This window comes from Saimiri boliviensis, chromosome 15, assembly GCF_048565385.1.
Source record: "Saimiri boliviensis isolate mSaiBol1 chromosome 15, mSaiBol1.pri, whole genome shotgun sequence".
NCBI lineage: Eukaryota > Metazoa > Chordata > Mammalia > Primates > Cebidae > Saimiri > Saimiri boliviensis.
This window is the reverse complement of record NC_133463.1, coordinates 8,332,014-8,339,747: the sequence shown is the minus strand read 5'-3', so window position 1 is coordinate 8,339,747 and position 7,734 is coordinate 8,332,014. Positions and strand designations below refer to the sequence as shown.

The following is a 7,734-nucleotide window of genomic DNA, read 5'->3' as shown; positions in this document are numbered from 1 at the left end:
GATAGAATGAATGGAGGGAATGATGGATGGATGATGGGAATATATGGGTGGATAAATAAATAAATGAGTGAATATTATTGACGATTTTCTATTTAAACCATGCCCAGAACACAAAAAGACAAAAGTTAGCACTTAGAAAACTGAATTACAAGCCAGTCATTCCACCTGCTGGTCGTCACACCCTCTCCCCTGCGGGCGTCCTGCTCACCGGCTCCGTTGTGTTGTTTCCAGATGCTGTGGACAATATGCGGCGGACGAACAAGCGACAGACAGCTCTATTATCAAGTCCTAAATTTCGGAATGATTGTCTTATCGGCACTAACGATCTGGAAGAGGTTAACGGTAATAACTAGCAGTGAAAGTCCAATTGTAGTGGTGCCCAGTGGCAGCATGGAACCTGCATTTCATAGAGAAAATCTCTTTCTAACAGATCAAGTTGAAGATCCCATATGAGTGGGAAAAAATTGTTGTTTTTAGGATAGAAGAAAGAGAGATTTCTATAGTTCCCCGAGACTGGAAGATTCATGAAATGCAAAATGGGCATATCAGGTTTTTGGCCAAAGGAGATAATGATGCGCTTAATGACCGAGGCCTCTATAAACAAGGACAGCACTGGCTAGAGAAAAAAGATGTCATGGGGAGAGCCGGGGAATTTGTTCCTTATCCTGGAATTGTGAGGATCCTCATGAATGACTATCCGAAATTTAAGTATACAGTGCTCTTTTTGCTGGATTTATTTGTGCTGGTCCACCGTGAATATGAAGTCTGCCTTGCTGTTCCCCGGAAGATGGCACACTTTTCGTTACTGGATGTTCGCAGTAGATATCGGTCTGGGATTGGTGGAATGGGGAACACACGTGTTGGCGCGTCTTGGCAGCACAAGTTTGCATTAGCTTCTATTTCCACACTAGGGTTTGTGTGGGTGGGTACATGTGCACCCCAGAGTGCACTTGAGGGGACTTTGAATCACAAGATTTCAAAGTTGTCATTGTCACACTTTCACATTTTTGTACGTCAGTGAATTTTTTATATTAAAAGGTTGAGCCAAAAAATAAAAAACAACAAAAAAGAAAACTCTGAATTACAAAGTGAATGCCTCCCTACTTTTTAGAGATTAACATGTGAAGTTTTGTCTATATCTTTCCCTATTTTGTCATATTTTAATATTTTTATTGTTTTATATTATCTATATATCATTAATTTTTCCCAAAATTATGATCGCCATAGTGATCTACATCTCACTTTTTTCACTTATACTCAAGAATATTTGTTCATGTCAGTGTATAGAGATGCACGTTGTTCTTCTTTAATGACTCCATGATATTCTGTTGTATAGCCACACTGTAAGCGATTTAGCCTGACTCTTATTGAAAATTAAATCATGTTCAATTTTATGACATTACCACAATACTGCAATGTACGGCCTCATACTTATATTACTATGTCACTGACTGTCTGTATTTTTTTGAATTGTTAATATGATTTGCTCTTTTCTGGATTGATTTCTTTGTCAATTTTTTTGTTGTTGTTTTGTATTTTTTGAGACAGGGTCTCACTCTGTCACCCCGACTGGAGTGCAGTGGCATGATTACAGCTCCCTGCAATGTCAAGTGATCCTCCCACTTCAACCCCACCAAGTAGCTGGAATTACAGGCACACATCACCATGCCCGCCTGATTTTTTAAATTTCTTGTAGAGATGAAGTTCTCACTATGTTGCCCAGAAACTCCTGAGCTCAAGCAATCTTCCTGCCTCAGCCTCCCAAAGTGCTGGGATTACAGGTGTGAGCCACCACACATGGCCTATTTTTTATTTATAGAAACTCTGTACATTACAAATTTCAACATTTGTCATTTGTATGTGTGGCAAATATCTTCTCTCAATGTGTCACTTGCCTTTTAACTTTGTTTCTGGCATCTTTCACTGTTTAATGCTTTTAAACTTTTCTATTGTCAAATTTATTTTTCCTTTATTGCTTTTTCTTTTCTAAATAATCCTGAGGAATCTTTCTCAACCCCAAATTTACAAAAATATATATCTATTCTTGTTAATTATCTTTTATGTTGCAACTTTAATGTTGACTTAATATCCATGTATTTTACCACATTCCAACCCTTTTTAGAATTAAGTTACATGGATGTGCCTCATTCTAGCCAATGAGATGTGGGCAGAGGTGACATAGGCAGTTCTATGTCACTTTTACCCCTGATCGTTAAGACCCCTGTGTGAACCTTCAGATCTCTCTTCCCCTTCAGCAGTACACCTTGAAACCAAATGGTTCACATTTTTGGGGAACCAAATGGAAGCAGCCTTGATCCCTGAGTCATCACATGGAAGGAAGCTTCCCTTGAAGAGTCTCCAGGCTCACTTCAGACTTCGCATAATCAAGAAACTTTCCTGGCTTGGTGTGGTGGCTCATGCCGGTAATCCCAACACTTTGGGAGGCCAAAGAGAGCAGATTACCAGAGGTCAAGAGTTCAAAACCAGCCTGGCCCACATGGGAAAACCCTGTCTCTACTAAAAATACAGTAATTAGCTGGGCATTGTGACATCTGCCTGTGATCCTAGCTACATCGAAGGCTGAGGCAGGAGAATTGCTTGAACGTAGGCGATGGAGGTTGCAGTGAGCCGAGATCGCGCCACTGCACTCCAGCCTGGGTGATAGAGCGAGACTCAGTCTCAAAAAAAAAAAAAGAAAGAAACTTTCCTATGTTAAGCCACTGTGATCCTAAGATAATTTTGCTATTGTAGCATAGTTAACCCAACAATGTTTTTTCCCTACATTTAGATGTTCAATTCATCTGCAGTTTATATTTACATTGTGCAATGTGAGAATAAGTTTGCTTTTTTTTTTTTTCAAAATACTGTCATTATCATAATAGTAAACTGTTTTAACTTAGAATCTTTAGAATGAAAACCACTCCTTCAATGATTAGATGAGACACAAGATGGAAATAAATATTTGACTACTTACAGGTCCAGGGGGTACACAGCATGCCTGGAGGCCACACAATCACACACACATACAAACACACACACACACACACACACACACACACACACACACACACACAGGTCAGAGAGTGTGTGGAGAAAGGGATCGATAGGCTAATGCAGGTGTCCCCAGACTTTTTACACAGGGAGCCAGTTCACTGTCCCTCAGACCGTTGGAGGGCCGCCACATACTGTGCTCCTTTCACTGGCCACCAATGAAAGAGGTGCCCCTTCCTGAAGTGCGGCAGGGGGCCAGATAAATGGCCTCAAGGGGCCACATGCAGCCCACAGGCCGTAGTTTGGGGACACCTGGGCTAGTGCTTTTATTGGAATCCAGGACATTATTCAAACAGATTTCCCAAGAGGAGTTATAGTTAGTGTATGCAAAGCAGCAAGCACAAATTCCAGGTCACACTGTGACTGAGAGGCAGTCACGGTAGCACACCTGCACAGTCCATCTAGGCTACAGGGGTCAGCAGGACCAGTCAGGTAGATTGTTTCCAGCTGCCCCATAGGGAGGGGGTTACCAGGAGGCAGTTATGTAAGGCAGATAGCTGCATCAACAACACTGAGCAACTGGGTGTGGGAGCGGGGTAAGCCTAGAACTGGAAACTATGTCAAGAGAGACAAACCGATAAGAGAAAATTAAATATTCAAAATAGTTGTTCAGGCAACATAAAATTACAAGATTCACTACATAGACCCATATATATCAATGTGTCTATTTCACATTCTCTCTTATGTACCACTGATCTATTTCTATATATACTATTAGCCAACCATTTTAATCTAAGTAAATATGTATTATCTTAGGGAGCAAATTTCTTCTTCTGACTCTTTTCAAATGCTAACTTCATTGTTACAAATAAATTTTAAAACCAACTTGTCTATTTCCCAAAACAATTCACTGGGATCCTAATTGGATTTGCGTTATCTTTGCATATTGACTTGGGAAGGAACAGCATCTGAATGCTATTTAGTCTTCCCATGAGGAATTATTACTATGTCTCATTTATTTTAGATCTATTTTATGTCCTTTAATAAAAATATCTATAGTGCTCTAAGTTATTCTTAGATGTTTTACAAACCAATTTGACAATATCTTGAACGTGATTTTTCCCATTTTAATTTCTAAATGTTCAATGCTAGTGAAAAAGAAAGTAATACTTATTTCTGTATTCCAGTTTATATAAAGCCATTTTAAAAATTTTTCTTAATAGTCTAACAGTGTCTTTTTTTTTTTTTTTTGAGACAGAGTCTCACTCTGTCGCCCAGGCTGGGGTGCAGTGGCACGATCTCAGCTCACTCAACCTCTACCTCCTGTCTTCAAGTGATTCTCCTGGCTCAGCCTCCCAAGTGGCTGGAACTACAGGCACTTGCCATCACACACAGCTAATTTTTGTATTTTTAGTAGAGACAGGGTTTTGCCATGTTGGCTAGGCTGGTCTCAAACTTCTGGGTTCAAGTGACCCACCCACCTTGGCCTCCCAAAGTGCTGGGATTACAGATGTGAGCTACCTTGCCTGTCCCAATCTGTTGAATTTATTAGATTTTTAGGTATATTGTCATATCATCTATAACTGATCACTGTGTTTCTTTTCTTCCAGGGTCCTTTTCCTGTATTCCTAGTTTATTTAAAGCTTTTTTATAAAGTGATGTAGGGGCCAGATATGGTGGTTTGTGCCAGTAATCCCAGCACTTTGGGAGGCCGAGGCGGACAGATCACTTGAGCCCAGAAGTTTGCCACCGGTTTGGTCAACATGGCAAAAACCTGTCTCTACTAAAAATACAAAAATTAGCCAGGTGTGGTGGTGCTTGCCTGTAATCCTAGCTACTCAAGAGGCTGAGGCAAGAGGATTGCTTGAATCAGGGAGGTGGAGGCTGCAGTTAGCCTAGATTGCACCACTGCGGTCCAACCTGGATGACGGAATTAGACTCTGTTCAAAAATAAAAATAAATAAATAAAATGGGACTTAGAATTCACTCCTAAATTTAATCATTTGTTTTTTTTGTGTCATCTATTTATATAATCATGATTTTCCCCTTAAAGTTTTAATATAATAAACAAATTTAATAGATTATCTGAGGGTAAACAATCTTATATCTCTTTCATAAACTCTAATTGTGCTATGTTTAAATCTTAACTGGAATGATATAAACATTTAATTCTGAACAGCTAGAAGGAAGCTGTAAGTCAGAAATTGACGAATCTTTCAATAAATTAATGGGAAAGTAACATTATGCAATATTTTATGACCACTAAATGTATGATGTATACTTGGCTTAATCTGTTCAGGCTGCTGACAGAATACCATAGATGGGATGGCTTATAAACAGCAGAAATTTATTTCTCATTTTCCTGGAGGCTGGGAAGTCCAAGATCAAGGCATCAGTAGGTTCAGTGTCTGGCAGGGCCTGCGTCATACACTGCTGTCTTTTCGCCTTTTCTCTGTGTCCTGACAAAAAGGGGAAAGAGATTTCCTACGGCCTCTTTTATAAGGACTTCACCCTCATGATATAATCACCTTTCAAAGCCCTACCTCTAAATACCATCACCTTAGACATCAGGTTTCAACATCTGGATTCTGGAGGACACAAATATTAACTCTTCAATAGCAATATCTAATTTTGAGTTTCGATTTTAAATAGGATCTAAGTAGAAGCTTGGTTGTAGAATCTTGGGTAAAAGCTGGAGGTGACCAGATACTGAGGCTCAGCGTATGCTAAAGCTGTCTAAATGCCTTCTGCAGAAATCAGGATTGATCTTGGCTACAGGAGCAGGGCTGAGACTCATAAGGAGGCCATGAAGGCTGGGGATCCAGCAGGACTTGAGAACAAGGGGTGAGCTGCATGCAAAGGATCCCCGTGTGTTTAAAGCATCATCGAAGCGGGAGTACCGAGATGGTTACAAAACTCTCATGGCGGCTATGGCTGCCTATGTATAATTCCACATTTAGAAACTGTGAGAACATCTTTATGTCACACGGTTTTATTGTTATCCATCAAATAGTTTATGATATTTACAACCAATAAAATTTGTAATGTTTTAAACACTTTACATCCAAATAGAATCACAAACATAAAAAAAAAAAAAAAAACAAAAACAGACCACATGTTGAAGACTGTTAATTTGGAGATTGCTCAACCCTGATTGTTAACCTTAAAACTCATAGTGGGAGTGTGACTGTTACGATCTCATAAGATCACTCAAATGAAACTTTTCTTTTACATCAAGAAGCCACTCTGCTTGCTTGGTACTGGCTGCCTGGATTGTGTTTGAGACGGATTCTGAGGTCAAGACCATGTGCAGAGAAGGGGACATGATAAATCAATGGTGGACAAGAGATAAGAGAATGGAGGCATTTGTGCCAAACTGAGACAATTTCCTCATCCTCACAGCAGCAGGCTCTGCAGGTTCCTCCCGGGTCAGGAATAGCAACATCTCCTCAATGCCTCATTCTCGCCAGTTTTTGAGATAGGAATCGCACTGGGTGGTCGCCGGAGGATGGAAAAACCCAAACAACAGCCAAAACAGGAAGTAGGCAAATAAACCGCAAGATAACAGAAAACCCAAAATAAGGGAGAAAATGGCCAAAACCCCAGTCAGGGTGACATGTTCATGACTCTTCCAGATAAACCCAAACAAGGGAGAAAGGGGATGATAACCAGGCGGCTCCCTGCCATCCCCACCTTTTCCAGAATACCTAATAATTATTCTGCTCATTCGTTAAACACCCATCGAATTAGAAACCCAAATCCATCGTGCACAAGTCATTCTCATGAGCACACACACACTTCTTCCATAAGTGCATGCTTTCACTTAGCAATGGAGGCTTCTTCTTGTCCCGTACTTCATTCTGACTCGTCCCTGAATTCTTTCTCACATCATCTAGGGCTGGGGTCTCACTGGCATCGGGAGAGCCTCCTAAGCTCTCCGACAACAGTTTTGTTGATACCCATCTATCACACTGCACTGGAGATTACACAGGTACTAAATTGTCAACCATTTGAAGGCAAAGAACATATTTCAATTATCTCTATCCCAGCAGCGATTTCGGTAACTGGCATTTAATAATTATTTGTTGACCAAATTAGTATCTTTGATGAGAAAAAATAGATACGATTCCTAAAAAATTCTCCTTGCCATTCTGAGTAACTGGCCCATTTCTGTTCCTAATTCCTCAAGAAACCCATCTACAGATTTCGATTTGGGTAACCACTAGCACAATAAAGAGACAAAATAAGTACATCAGTGCAAAGATTTTCCCTCACACTACTCCTTTTACGCCCACATTCCACCTCACTCCACCACCGCGAACTCCTGGCAACCACGAGTCTGTTTTTCCGTGTCTATGGTTTTGTCATTTCCATAATGGTACATAAATATAGTCACATAGTATGTGTGTGATCTGTAGAAATTGGCTTTATTCACTCAGCGTAATGTCCTTGAGATCTAGCCAAGTTGGTTCGTACATCGGTAGTTTATTCCAGTCATTCCTGAGTAGTTATTATGTGGTATGGATACACCAGTTTAACAATTTACCTTGTGTCTGTTTGTTTGTTTAGAGATTAGGTCTCCCCCAGGCTGGTCTTGAACTGCTGAGCTCAAGCTATCCTCTGGCCTTAGCTTCCCACAGTGCTGGGATTATAGAAATGAGCTATCACACCCGGTCCCATTTACCTAACAAGGGATATTTTGGTGGATTCTAGTTTTCGGCTATTACCAGCAAAGCCACCATC

At 40.4% G+C, this 7,734-nt stretch overlaps 1 pseudogene; it reads left to right on the top strand.

The window, feature by feature from the left end:
* The first annotated feature begins 224 nt into the window (after positions 1-224).
* Positions 225-1,021, top strand: LOC101054205 (signal peptidase complex catalytic subunit SEC11A pseudogene; annotated as a pseudogene).
* The last annotated feature ends 6,713 nt before the right edge of the window (positions 1,022-7,734 follow it).